Source organism: Stegodyphus dumicola, chromosome 3, assembly GCF_044657685.1.
Source record: "Stegodyphus dumicola isolate Sdum_Otavi_A_Nest chromosome 3, ASM4465768v1".
Taxonomy (NCBI): Eukaryota; Metazoa; Arthropoda; class Arachnida; order Araneae; family Eresidae; genus Stegodyphus; species Stegodyphus dumicola.
Genome location: NC_140770.1, coordinates 115,341,515 through 115,356,338, shown reverse-complemented (window position 1 = coordinate 115,356,338; position 14,824 = coordinate 115,341,515). Strand labels below are relative to the sequence as shown.

Sequence of the window (14,824 nt, the reverse complement as noted above, 5' to 3'; positions counted from 1 at the left end):
AACATGTACTTTATCTGCTTTCGAATTCGAATATGTAACTTTTTTTTTAGTATGAAACTTGCTTTCCGGACAAATCTTCATCAAGTAAATTGGTGTACAGTAAATATCGTATTCTGACTAGACATTTTCTTCTTTTGAGAAGTTAATTCTTCACTTAAATTTTCTTTCGCCTCACTGGAGATTTAGACCGTTCCAATCTTCGAGTAATCTGCTGATTCGATTAATTTTCAGTGCCAGTCATCGCTTTTACTTTTACTATCTTTCGAGGTATCATAAATATTTATTTTATTCACAATTATTATAAAAGATTCTAATATATTTTTAATAAAACGATTATTAAAAGATGAAGAACGTCAAATGTACAGTCTGTAATCACAAATAAAATAAAAATTTTAAATTAATATACATTAAAAGCACATCTGGTCTCATCATTATTATCAAAAGTGCAGCTGGTGCAGGTGTATAAATTGTTTTAGAGTCATTCGTAAAATAATGTTGCATGGCCATGCTTAAAAGTATACTTCTTTGTAAAGTTCGTTAAAACGGTATTTGCGTAACGTCATGCAAATGTTACTTTAAAGCAGGCTTTCGAAAGTCAATTGCTGTAATGATACGGCTAGGAGTAGTGAAATATAAAAAGGTTTGCTCAAGTTCATTATTTAATATAGGGGTTGAATTTTAGTTATTTAAACAGTTTCGTTGGAAAAGATCGCACCTATCGCTTATTTAATCGTCTCATCAGCGACAGCGTTGCCCAGGCTATATCGAAGGGACGACCGATATTATACCTCCAAAGAAAAGGAACTGATCTTTACATACATCCAACGCATTCTCCAGATTCGGAACCGGACTCATCGATATAGCAGATAAGTTCAGAAACGTCTCTAATATCTTACGATCCTGATTCTATTGTAGAGCTACATATTAGGTTGTTTGGAAGCAAGAGACGTGAAAAATGAGCAACGCTTTCGCCGTGAATCGAGCCACGGGCCTCTGGAATACTTGCCTAGCGTGCTGACCACAACACTACGAAGGCATGCTAAGAAGGCGGGAGAAATACCTTATATACTCCCCCTTTTAAAGGCGACTGGGGTTTAGGAGACCCAATCGCCAAATCCTGGGTGTGGAGAATCATCATCCACCACCCTTTTAGTTCGGGCACCACTGTAGAGTCATTAGGTTATTTTTGAAACAGGATGAAGTGAAAAAATGAGCAACGCCTTCGCCGGGAATCGAACCACGGACCTCTGGAATACATGCCCAGAGAGCTGACCACTACACTACGAAGGCATGCTAAGAAGGCGGGAGACATACCTTATACTATCAATTAGCTATTCAGATCAAAATAGTTATTTTGCCTAATTTTCAGTAACTGCAAATTTCTATACTAATTTTTCTACAAATGTTAAATTTCACTTTTCAGTAACAGTACCATTTAAATCCCACAACGCCTGAACGGCAAAACCGCTGAACACTGGTAATTCGATCTGAGTTCGATTACGAGGCGAACGGATTGGCTGCGCGGGCATTTTCCTGCTTTTTCCCCATGTGTAACGTGCATATGAGCCAGTTTTATATATAAGTTCTCCACAAAGGTATCCTTCCCTTTAGGCAGGCAAGTCCTCGAAAGCCTTAAAAATATGTCTGCGGAAATCAAAACTAATGAATTTGCTGCTATTTTTGAAATTTTAACATACCGATTAATAACTGCTTTTAATATTTTTATACTGGAGTAGAATATTTATTAAAGTATTGTTGTCTTCTATTAGTAAACAAATTTGCCTGGATTACTGCTATTTTTTGAAAATTTGACTGATTATTTTCCTCTGTTCGGCAAGCAGTTGTCACTTTAACGTTTCGGTATCTTTTGCTGGCTGGGTGGCATGTTTTTATCAGTAACATGAGACCCATAAAATCCATTCCTTTTGGACATCTGTTTATAAACAGCTTACTTTCATGGATGGCATTTATACAGGAATAAGCTGAAATTTATTTTCTTTCGTAATTTTTATGACAAAACATTAAATGTCACCAGCCTTTAAACTTACTTTCCCTCTATCGCCAATTAAATCATATTTCCATTAATTGTTTAAGGCAAAGTATACGAGGGCTATTTACGTAAGGGAAGCATGCCACCATGGTAACACTTTATAAGGTATTTCTCCTACCTTCCTAGCGTGCCTTTGTGGTGTAGTGGTTCTGCCCGATGGGCCAGTATCCAGATCCGTGGTTCGATTCCCGGCGAAGGCGATTGCTAATTTTTCATCTTGCCTGCTCCCCAAAATTGCTAATGGCTCTACAGTGGCGCCCGAACTAAAAGGGTGTTGGATGATGATTCTCCTCACCCAGGATTTGGTGATTGGTCTCCTAAAAACCACAGTTACCCTTTAAAAGTGGGAGTATATAAGGTTTTCCTAGCCTGCCTTCGCAGAGTAGTGGTTCTGCACTCTGTGCCGGTATTCCAGAGGTCCGTAGTTCGGTTCCCGGCGAATGCGAACTGCTCATTTTTCATCTTGTCTGCTTCCAAAAATATAATTAATGTCTCTACAACTTTCTAAGCGAAACTGCTCACATATTTATTTTACATTTTGAGAGAACTTTAAAAACCGCATGAAGCGCCTACAGCTTACTCGTCGCTAGGATCTGAATCTGAGTTGAAATACCAAGTGTGTGGGTAACACCCACTCGTCTACTACTTGGCTAAATGGAACTAAAAAGAAATATCTAAAATCGTTATTAGTTACCTAAAATGGCTAAGATATATGAGTAGTTGTGTGCATATATCAATTTTAGCTGTATTAACCGGCTACAAAAATTGACTTTCTCTGGCGGAAACAATATTTTTAATCTCCAAAAATTGGTAACAGAAATTAAGCTTTATTGATTTGTTGCCTTTCTGGATATTCTAATCTTAGCATGAAATCTAAATAAAAAGTTTTTTTCTTATCCATTTGTAGGGAGCAGAATAGTCTTAAGGATAATATATCTTTTATTCGCCCATCTATTTTTAGAAAACTTGATTTTAATTGTTATTCATTTCCTTTTTAGCCCAAAGAGCGTTAGCACAAAATATCTTATAAAACTTGATTTTAATTGTTATTCATTTCCTTTTTAGTCCAAAGAGCGTTAGCCTAGAATATTTTTAGAAAACCTGATGTTAATTGTTATTCATTTCCTTTTTCGCCCAAAGAGCGTTAGCCCAGAATATTTTTAGAAAACTTGATTTTAATTGTTTTCCTTTTTAGCCCAAAGAGTTAGCCCAGATATTTTTAGAAAACTTGATTTTAATTGTTATTCATTTCCTTTTTATCCCAAAGAGCGTTAGCCCAGAATATTTTTAGAAAAATTGATTTTAATTATTATTCATTTCCTTCTTAGCCCAAAGAGCGTTAGCCCAGAAGGGCTATTAATTTCGTTTTGGCATTTTGCGTTGAAAACTTTAAATGTCCGTTTAACTTTTCATATTGTTGCCACCAAATATTATCGGCCTGTGTTATATTTAAAGAAATTAAATAATGAAGAATCTGCATAAATGTATGTATGTTTCTCGCACTGTGATAACACAACGGTATCTAGAGCCATCCAATTTTGAATGACGTAATCCTCCACGAATATGGGCATCTGAAAACCTTAATTTGGAGTTTGTTTTGTTATCGGTTTCATATTTTGTAACACTTTAACTAATTTTTGAATAAGAAACTCAACGACTTCAAAGCGAGCAATGGCAACACTGCACGGGGGGGGGGGAACTTTTTGATCTCCAGCGCGCGAGACTGCGTATCGAAATTTGTAAAGATATGCTTTTTTAAAATTATTTTGCGATGCTGCTGTTGAATATGGTTTAAGTACGAAGAACATGATTTATTTTATGAATTTAATAAATAAAGGTAACACACAAAACGTTAGAAAAGTTTTGTAGAATATTAACAAGAGAATCTAAAACCAGTTAATTCAAGCTTGATTTAACTGAGGCTTCATGCGTTTTCCGAGGTGTATAAAGAATTTATAATACGGAGGCTATGCTATAGAGAAAGAAGAGAATATCTCAGAACTAAATCTCTAGAAGCCTCTTTTATCTGTCAGGAAACTTTAATTAGATCATTTAGAGCTTTCAGACCTGGGTACGCTTACCATCTTTGTTGCAAACGCATATTTGGCTATGCATATTAAGATTATTTCCAGAAATAGCTTTGTCATTAACGGAGATAATTCAAGAACATATTTGCGAAAGACAAATGACAATTTCATTTTGTCTTATGTAACTGATTAAAATATATTATTTTAGCCATACCTAATAATATCACGAACATCGTTGAAAAGGAGAGATGCCACTCCTGATTTCAAAATTTATTAGGTTGATAAATGTTTAAAGAACAACATATGAAACAACAAGCAACTAACATATTGATATTTTCGAAGTTTAAAAACCTATCATATTGATTCTTATCTCTTTGTTTTTTTCATTTTGCTTTAAAGTCAGCAAACTTCTTTCATTTCCATTATTTAAATTTACTTTCTGCCTCTTCTTTTTTTTTCAGTTTAAATTCAATTTCACAATATCCATTGTTAATCTGTGTAGAAAATTTTAGTTTAAATAAGCTGAATAAAAGAATTCAATCCATAGCGACTTTACTTACTCATTTATTTCTCTTTCCAAACTTTCTCTCTCTCTCTCTCTTTTTTTTTTTTTTTTTTCTTGTATGCATTTTATATTTTTTGAGTGCTGAAAACATAAAATCTGAAATCTGAAAGAAGACAATTGTTAAAAGAGGCCAAGTTCCGGTTGAGTTGATATGTAGTTCTGCGAGTGCTTTGATACTTCGAGTTTAACAGTCCATTGTGTATACAAACGAAAGTGATTTGATGGGGTTTTTTTTAATCCGAGTGTTTTTTACTGCCGAGTTCGTCACACAGTAGTAAATTTATGTTATGCGATGAATAGTTCTTGGCTACGTAATTCTTTAGCTACGTAATTATTCAAACATGAAGCTGTGAGCATTTCTTCTCCGTATCTGTTTATCATATATAATATTTAATCAGTTAACTGGAGAAAAAATACTATTTGAATTGCAGTTTTTATATGTAAGATATCTCTTAATTTCAGCATCATAAATGCTGGTTTCGAGGAAACAGACTATTCTGGTTAAGAGCAGATCTGTTACCGTTGAGCACTTACCAGTGAAAAACCTTTAAAGGATTAAAGGGTTAGGATCAGCGTGGAGGTGAGAATTTTTTTTTTTTTTTTTTTTTCGTAATTATGAAAATCGCACGCGTATTCGTGACTAGGCTATTGCATACCTCATACCAAATACAATGATGCCTACGATTGTGAAAAACATAGATACTATTAAAGCGGCTAACCACTTCAAAGGGGGATGAAATCGATTACCGAACAAAGATCGAACATTTTAGGGCATGTTGAAAAATTACTTTGATCTGGATAACAGAAAACATCTTGGTATATATTTTTTTTTTCAATTTGCGCCAAGAATAATTCACTTGGCGGAATTCTTAATTTATAGTAACCTATTTACTTTCATTTTTTTTTCATTGATCCATGAGAGGAAAAAAGGTCCATCCTTCATTCTTTCAAATAATTTTAGCAAAGTGCGTAAACCACATTTTCGTTATTATCGCTTATATTATCTAATTACGCCAAATTTCAAAACGCGCCAAAATGTAAATTCACGCATATCTTTGAATAAAAAATTTTGAATAAAAAACTCTTAACTTTTTTGCAGATATGCTTAGAAATACATCTGCTTTAAAGTGATTTTAAATATTTTATAGGTTATAATTTTTTAGGTCATGTTTTTCGAAAAATTTATAAAAAATATTTAAAAATAAAAATTTCTAAAATAAATAATAAAAAATGCGTAAATTTTATTTGGATTAAGACTAAATTTCGAATTCTGAAAGAGGGAATCGGAAAAGTTTAATAAAAAAATAGATATTAATAAATACGTATATAAAAAATTCAATTAACATTGAGGAATTAAAATTTTGAGAACTAATTTTAAAAAAAAAAATTATTAAATTATTTTGCGATGCTGCTGTTGAATATGGTTTAAGTACGAAGAACATGATTTATTTTATGAATTTAATAAATAAAGGTAACACACAAAACGTTAGAAAAGTTTTGTAGAATATTAACAAGAGAATCTAAAACCAGTTAATTCAAGCTTGATTTAACTGAGGCTTCAGTAATTGAATCAGGCTTGATTTAACTGTGCAGTCTTTCGTTCAGCCGCCAAATTCGAATCTGTGTCGAGAATGGTTCAGTATTCTACCTGAGCATTGTTGGACAAAAAGAAAATAGAAATTAAAAAAGAAAAATAAAAAAGGACGGAGAGTCAGTTTTGGTAAAGGGTCAATAACAGTGGCATTCAAATTTTATGGCAATACAACCCCCCCGCAAAAAAAAGGACCCCAATCAGATTGTCGAACCTTAGTTACGTACCATCAATTCATATTTGTTAAGATTTTTATTTACCTTGCGGCCCCACTATACTCTGCGATTTTTTTAAAACTTGGCAGTTTGGCATAATTTGAGTCGTAGAATCGAAATATGGAATAAAATTGGCATGTCATTTCAGAAAAAGTCCGATTTTGTGTCGAAATACCTATATCAAAACAATGCTATATACAAATCTAATAGATATCCTCTGTCGCGCTTTCGAAACATGAAAAACCGAAGTTGAATTTTGACAATCGGCCCAGTACCCCCTATTTTCCCCGCACTGCACACTATCATGGGCAATGTTTTATGGATGAACAATAATATGTCTCCCGCTGCATTTTTATTTTAGTATTAAACAGAATTATAATAATAACAGTAAGTTTTTTTTATAAAAACGATTAATTGTTTTTAATTTTTCATCTCTCTTGCTTCCAAAAAATCCTAATGTCTCTACACTTTATTTTTTATTGTAAAAGTTCGTTTGGTGTGCGTCCAATTCGGTATACGTCCAAAGATCTGGAATGGATTAATGACGTATACCGAGGTACCACAGAAATTCCTTTTTGGCATAGATGATAAATTTTTTCTTTCCGTTTGACGAAGATAGTAGTATATGAATTATTAATACAGCTCAGTTTCTTTCAAGATTTATTTATCAAGTAGGAAATGAACTGTCCCTACTTACGAAAAGCATCTTCCATAAAAGAAAAGGGTCAGTCAACAAACATCGTTATCTTTTCATCATAACTAGAAAAAATGTTCACGTGGATGACACGGGATTGAAAAAAAGGACGAAATTTCAAGGCAAAGTGTTTAGTAATTCATTTAAACTCTTGCGCTTTAGATTCGTGATAAGCAAAATCATTTTGCGAAGAAATATTTTCAGAATTTGTGTAAATATGACTGAAGAATTTTTCTAACTTACTTTCATTTTAAAATTTTGTTTTAACATTTTTTTTTTTTTTTTTTTTATTTTGCAGGTAAAAAAAAAAATTCTTTTTTTCAAGCGGCATCGGATATAACAAATACTTCGAAACTAAGAATTTTAAAATTAGATATGTTAACATTCAATTCGAAGTATTATTTTGGTAACCTTTAATTGATGAAAGTAAATACATTATTTTAATATTTAATCTACTTCAAAAGTATAATCTGTTCCAAAAGAACTGCTTAATAACTCTAGTAACTGTTACTTTTTATTACAAAATCGTTAAAACGGATGGTACTTTTAAAAGCATATATCTTCTTATAGACTGCATTTACGGGAACAGTGTTCTTATCAAATAAACCAATAAACTTTATTGAAATACAGATCAGAGAAAAGCGATAAATAAGCACACAGTATTCAGTTATTCTTCGCGATTGCTGACAAACGACTTTCTTGAACATAGGCCAGTTTTTTTTCAGTAATGCTGATTATGTTACGTGGCTGTTGGCTTAGTTTACGTATTAATATTGTAAGGATCTTAAGTTTTACTAACGTTTATTTTATTTTAAATCTTTACTATCACTTCTTATTTTCTACTTCCGGCCAGAATTATAAGCGTGAAGGTTTTTATGCAAAGTTTGTCTGGCGAACGCCAAGTATTTAAGTGTGGCCTTTTTGCCAAGCGAAGAGAGGAAGCAGTGAGTTCGAAGCAGGCCGCTTACCTTAGAAGTTACGCAGTTGCTATTTGCTTTCCAGGCCAGAGGTTTTAATCCTCTTGATAAATTAAACGTATTGTAGTGTTCACAGTCTCTGTGCTACATACGCTTCCTGTTATTATAAGGCCAATCTTCCACGTGTATTATTCTAAAGTTAAATTAGAGTTTAGTTTTATTTTGATACCTTTTACGTTAGACCCCGAGTGGAGGGTCATTGTATTCCGAAGTACGGAAGTCATTGTATATAAAGAAAAATAAAGGGTTTTGTATACCCTTCGTCTGTATCCTGTCTACTTACTACAATTAGTGAACATAGCTTTAGTAAGCTCTCTGTTCTTAGTCAGGTCCTTGTATGTTTCCGAAGAAGGTTAGAAGAAACATTGAACCTGATAGTGGCGCCCGACGAAGAAGAATAACCATGGCCGAGTTTCAAGAAGAACCTGTGCTGCCTGCAGAAACGGCTCAGAATCCAGAAATGCCAGCTGCCGCCCTGGAAGGATTTGGGTACATCGTCCAGACCATGCGCGCTTCGATGAAACCAGAAGCAACATTTAATGGAAACTCACCGGTAACCAATTTTTTGGAAAAATTGGATGACCACTTCATGCTCTACCCCGTGCACGAGTTTCAAAAAGTTACCTTAGCTACCAGCGCTTTGAGGGGCCAAGCGCTTAACTGGTTCAAATGTATCGGCAGAAGTCTCTTGGGTCAAGCAGAAAGTCCCACCTATACTTACGAAAATTTCAAGACTGCCCTACTAAAAGCCTTCCCTGTTGTAAGGGATCGTGCGAAATTAGAAACGGAACTTTTTAGCATATATCAACAAAGAATCGAAAACCTCTCGAGCTTTATTTTAAGAAAAATTCACGTTTTCAAGCTCTTGTATGGAAACCGTCCGGATCCTGAAATAATTCAAGTGATTTTACCGAGGTTACTACCCCAAGTGCAAGACTTTATTGAATTGAGAAATCCGACTACACTGGAAAAGTTATTTGAGCTAGCAATCCAGTTTGAAAGTAGAAGAACGGCGGACGTCGAAAGAAGACGCCAGTATCAACAGCGAAACCAATTTGGTACGCCAAGACTACAGCAAACTCAAGCATACGGCTACGGAGAAAAAGCGAATCAGTGGGCAAGGAAACCCGAGCATTCAAAAACAGCCGGCGAACGTCGACAGTTCAATAGCAATCCAGGAAAAAAGTCTCAAGGCCAGGGGAAAAAGAAGGAAAGCACGGAAAGGAAAAATAATTTAAACTAAAACGGATTTCTGCTGACGAGAGGGTGCGGAAATCCGAAGGCCACGAAAACCCCTCTTCCTACAAGTTAAATACAGTAATGGTGAAAAATTTAACTCTTCCGAAGATTGAAGTCTTGGTAAATAATATCCCGGCCACCGCACTCCTGGATACCGGCGCGCAGTGTTCCTGTGTGGCAGAAGTCTTTTTTAGAAAGTATTTTCGCAAATACCGTATATATAATGCGGATAATACGACAGTATTAGCGGCGCAAGGAAAAGAATGTAAGTGCGTAGGTAAAGTACCTTTATATATCCGTATCAAGGACGAACAAGTAAAGGTGATGTTTTTTATAGTAAAGAATTTGCAAGCACATTTAATCCTAGAAATAGACTTTCTTTCAGACGCACAAGCTACACTGGATTTTAATGAAGCGTCCCTTAGGCTGACAATGAAACCAGTGCGTGTAGAAAAGGTTGAACTGCCAAGGTTAAATCTTGACCACCTGCCTAATGACGAGCAAGATAGAATCCGACAAGTGGTAAGTGAATTTGCTTCCTTATTTAGTGATATTCCAGGATTTACTCAGGTTACTAACCATAGTATTGAGACCGGAGATGCATTGCCGGTTCGTCAAAAACCATACCGGTATGATAAGAATAAGGAAAAAATTATACAATGGCATATTACCGATATGCTACGTAAAAAGATCATAACTCCCATCTCAAGTAGTTATGCTAGCCCGGTGGTTTTATGTAAGAAAAATAATGATTATCCTTTGGAGCATCCAAAAAGGTGGAGATTCGCTATTGATTACCGTAAATTAAATTCCATAACGAAATATCCGGTATATCCGTTACCGATCATAGAAGAAATTTTAAGGAACATAAAATCAACCAAATTTATGACGACTTTAGACTTAACGAATGGTTATTTTCAAATAGGGGTCAGGCCTGAGGACGTGCCTAAGACTGCTTTTATAACCAAGTCTGGCACTTATGCATTTTTGCGTATGCCGTTTGGCCTTTCTGGGGCCCCAGCAACATTTCAGCGATGCATGGACATTGTGTTAAGACCTGTTCTTGGAGAGTCCACATTTATCTATTTAGACGATATCATTATTACGAGTGATAATCTCGACCAACATATACAGGATTTAAGACAGGTGTTTTCTTTATTTAATGAGGCCGGTCTAAAAGTTAATGTCGAAAAGTGCAAATTTGCAGCCCCTGAATTAAAATATTTAGGTTACAAAATATCGCGAAAAGGGATCGAGACAGATGAATCAAAAATAATCGCTGTACAAAAGTATCCGACTCCAAACACGGCAAAGAAGCTCTCTTCTTTTCTACGACTTTGTTCATATTATAGGTCCTTTATAAAAGATTTTGCGGCTATCGCTGAGCCATTGTTAAAATTAAAAAGGAAAAAGGCAAGATTCTCGTGGACGGCCGAAGCCAATAGTGCTTTCGAAAAATTAAAACAAGCATTAACGCAAGCCCCTGTGTTGAAATTTCCTGAAAAGGATGAAAATTTAGAAATTTCAGCGGATGCTTCGGATTATGCGGTAGGAGCGGTACTTTCGCAAAATCAGCAGCCCGTGGCATTTTTTAGCCGAACTTTAAATCAAACACAAAGAAACTATTCGGCGACCGAGAGAGAGGCACTTGCAGTTCTGTTAGCAGTGCAAAAGTTCCGAGTCTATTTTGGAAAGGCGCCGATAACAGTATATTCTGATCATGCGGCGGTAACTAGATTGTACTCAGGGAAAAATTTATCCCCAAGGTTAATAAGATGGGCACTCAAGCTGCAAGAATATAATCTGGTAATCAAGCATACCCCCGGAAAGGAAAATATCGTAGCAGATGCCCTATCACGAATTAAATTAGACGAACAGGGTAATACCGTAAAAGTTGCAATGCTTACAGCGTGTACAATAAATTCCCGAGAAACTGTAATAACAGAACTGGGTAAGGATCCTGAGTTTGGAAGTATTTATGAGTATTTGAAGGATCCTGAAAATTTTAGCCACCAAGATATTGTGGCGATAAGAAATAGGGCGGCCCATTACGAACTAATAGATGGTCTATTATTTTATACAAAAACTACGAATTCCAACAACGAATTTCGACCTGTTATCCCAGCTAGTCTTAGATTAAATATCCTGCAAGAGCTCCATGACAGCCCTTTAGCTTCTCATGCTGGTATTCGAAAAACTATTCAACGCGTAAGCGAGGCAGTCTACTTTCCTGAACTGCAAAAGTTAACAAGGGCGTATGTCCAGTCCTGCCCAACATGTCAAGCCGTTAATTATATTAATTTCCGCCCGGCCGGGTTTCTAAATAGTATTAAATCCGAATTTCCAAATGAAATAATTGGTATCGATTTATTGGGCCCTTTCCCAAAAAATCAGTTAAATAAAAGTCGCTATCTCCTTGTTATGGTTGATCATTTTAGTAAATGGACCGAAATTGTTCCCTTAAAACGAGCCTCCGCGAAATTAGTTACTGATTCTATTTTAAATAAATATATTTTAAAATACGGGGGGCCCCTAAAAGTTATATCGGATAATGGTCCTCAATTTGTAAGTAATATATTTGAAGACATGTGCCAAAAACTGGGCATACGTCATTTAAAAATGGTCCCGTATCGGCCGCAATCAAATATAGCGGAACGGGTCAACAGAAATATAGTGAAAATTATCCGTAGTTATGTTAAAAATTTTCATAAAAGCTGGGATAACTATGTCAATGAATTTGCTTTCGCCCTTAGGACCGCAAAACATGATACAACGGGAAAAACTCCTGCTGAGTTATTTCTAGGCAGAAAGATTATAACACCGTTAGATAAATTATTTTATGTGCAACAAAGAGCCCCAGAATTTAAAATGGGTGATATAGAAAAACTAATAAAAGAAGCAAAAAAGAATACGGAAGTAGCACAAAGAAAACAGAAATTATATTATGACTTGAAAGGACGGGGAGTAACTTATAAAGTAGGGGATGAAGTTTTAAAAATTAAGCATTCACTTTCTTCAGCACCAAAAGATAAAACTGCCAAATTTTTTCCACGATTTGAAGGACCATATGTTATAGAAAAAATAACTCACGCTGTTGTAGTGTTAAAGGCCAGAAATGGTGAAATCTGTTCCGCAAATATTGATCAAATTAAGCCCTACTTCGATCGTAATAAAATGCAAATCTTTTCAGATCTTTTGCAGGATCCGGCACGGCAGACACCGCAGGTACAAGTTCCAGAGGTGGGAAAACGACAAGTACAAGGGCAAGCCTATGAGAGACAGAAGCAAGTGAAAAGAAAATTGCCCCGCGGAAAAATTGAAGGTAAAAAGAAAAAGAAGTCGTTCCACCGTCCAGAAAACAGAGTTCACGAACACCCCCAGAATGAAGAAGGGAGAAGGACGACGTATGTGAAGAGGACCAGGAGAAAGGACGGCAACTATAACCCGGCTTTAAAACGGAAGATCGACTCATCCGACAGAACTCTCCGCAGCAAAAGTCGCCGAACTGCGGAAGGGCCATCAGCGGCGGAGGAAAAAGTACAAGAAAAATTTGAACGGCCAACAACGAGGTCCAAGCAGGATCACGACAGAAGTTTCCCGGTTCCACCAAGACCAGCTGCCTTTAAACGGCCAAGACCACAAGCAGAGGAGAAAAGGAAGGTGTTCAAGGGTGGCCGTACTGGTGAAAAACGGAAGCTTCCAGAGGAAAGCACTGAAGGGCGAGCCCGTACAAGAAGGTCTGCAGTACCTGTAAAGACTGGGCCCAGAAAATGATGTCCGAATATTACAAAGATAAGTAAAATTTTATGTTACTTTGCAAACTTAAGTTAATCTTTCATTCTTACTGCAAGTGGCAAATTTCAAGAAGTTTTACCTCATGCGAGGTCTACCTTTATCGCCAAAAGGGCGAGAAATGAGTTGTGATCGATTTTCGTATTATGTTTTTAAATTACTCGTGCGTAAAACTAAAGTTGATGTATAATAGCGTTGTGTAAAGAATTAAATATTGTAAAAAGTTATTGTATAAATTTTATTTAAAACATTCTAGCAAGAAAGAAGTTTTAGTCTGAAAGACTTTTTGAAATGTAGTATTATTTCAATGTAGAAAGAATTGGCACTTGCTTTGAAAAGAATAGAAGTTAACAATGTACTACTAATGTATGTTTTCAAATGTGTAAAATTAACGTCATGTTGATATGTTCTGTTATTTTAAATGTTAAGAAATACCGTGATATGGTAAAAGTGAAAGTAATGTTAAAAATTTGTTATTCGTGTGACTGTAAAGATTAAATCATGGCGAATATGTGGTAAAGGTTGAATGATGTAGTTAGGCTCTCTGACGCTACACTTTAGAGTTAGCCACTTTTAGAATAGTACCTCAGGGTTTAGAGTTGAAAGTAGGGTGTGTTAAGAGGTCTCGTTATGTTGAATTTTAACACGTTAGTGTTTTGATTGTAGGAGGAAGTGTGGCACACGTAGACAGAAACACATTCGTGTTTGGTGTTCTTTTACAACACATGTCAGAGAGCACGGGGAGAGATAATTAAAATAGTCATGAATGAAATAAGAATGTTAAGAGAAGTATATTCTATATGTTATTTGCAATGTCATTGTGTAACATTTCATTAAACTAGTTTTCCTTCCAGATCTCTGGAAGGAACCAGAATTGAATAAAGCTCCTGTTTAGATGCAGTACAGAGGAAAAAAAGATTGTTGTATATCCTGGGAGCTGCTATTGTAACAAATTTCTTTCTCTTAAATTTTCTAGTTTCTAGCGAAGCATTTTTTGTAAAAGGTTGGCCTCGCGTTAGATTCTAGAGCTGAAAGTTTTCAACAAGGTCGTTTTAGACCTCAGTTTCAAACTAATTAACTCTGGCGGGAAGTATGTAAGGATCTTAAGTTTTACTAACGTTTATTTTATTTTAAATCTTTACTATCACTTCTTATTTTCTACTTCCGGCCAGAATTATAAGCGTGAAGGTTTTTATGCAAAGTTTGTCTGGCGAACGCCAAGTATTTAAGTGTGGCCTTTTTGCCAAGCGAAGAGAGGAAGCAGTGAGTTCGAAGCAGGCCGCTTACCTTAGAAGTTACGCAGTTGCTATTTGCCTTCCAGGCCAGAGGTTTTAATCCTCTTGATAAATTAAACGTATTGTAGTGTTCACAGTCTCTGTGCTACATACGCTTCCTGTTATTATAAGGCCAATCTTCCACGTGTATTATTCTAAAGTTAAATTAGAGTTTAGTTTTATTTTGATACCTTTTACGTTAGACCCCGAGTGGAGGGTCATTGTATTCCGAAGTACGGAAGTCATTGTATATAAAGAAAAATAAAGGGTTTTGTATACCCTTCGTCTGTATCCTGTCTACTTACTACAATTAGTGAACATAGCTTTAGTAAGCTCTCTGTTCTTAGTCAGGTCCTTGTATGTTTCCGAAGAAGGTTAGAAGAAACATTGAACCTGATAA

General features: G+C 35.6%; 1 protein-coding gene across 2 annotated transcripts in view; it reads right to left on the bottom strand.

Moving 5' to 3' along the window:
• The window catches only part of LOC118198767 (Na(+)/citrate cotransporter-like), a 91,005-nt gene that overhangs the window by 53,200 nt on the left and 22,981 nt on the right, over positions 1–14,824 (bottom strand). The gene's annotated exons all lie outside the window — the stretch shown is intronic.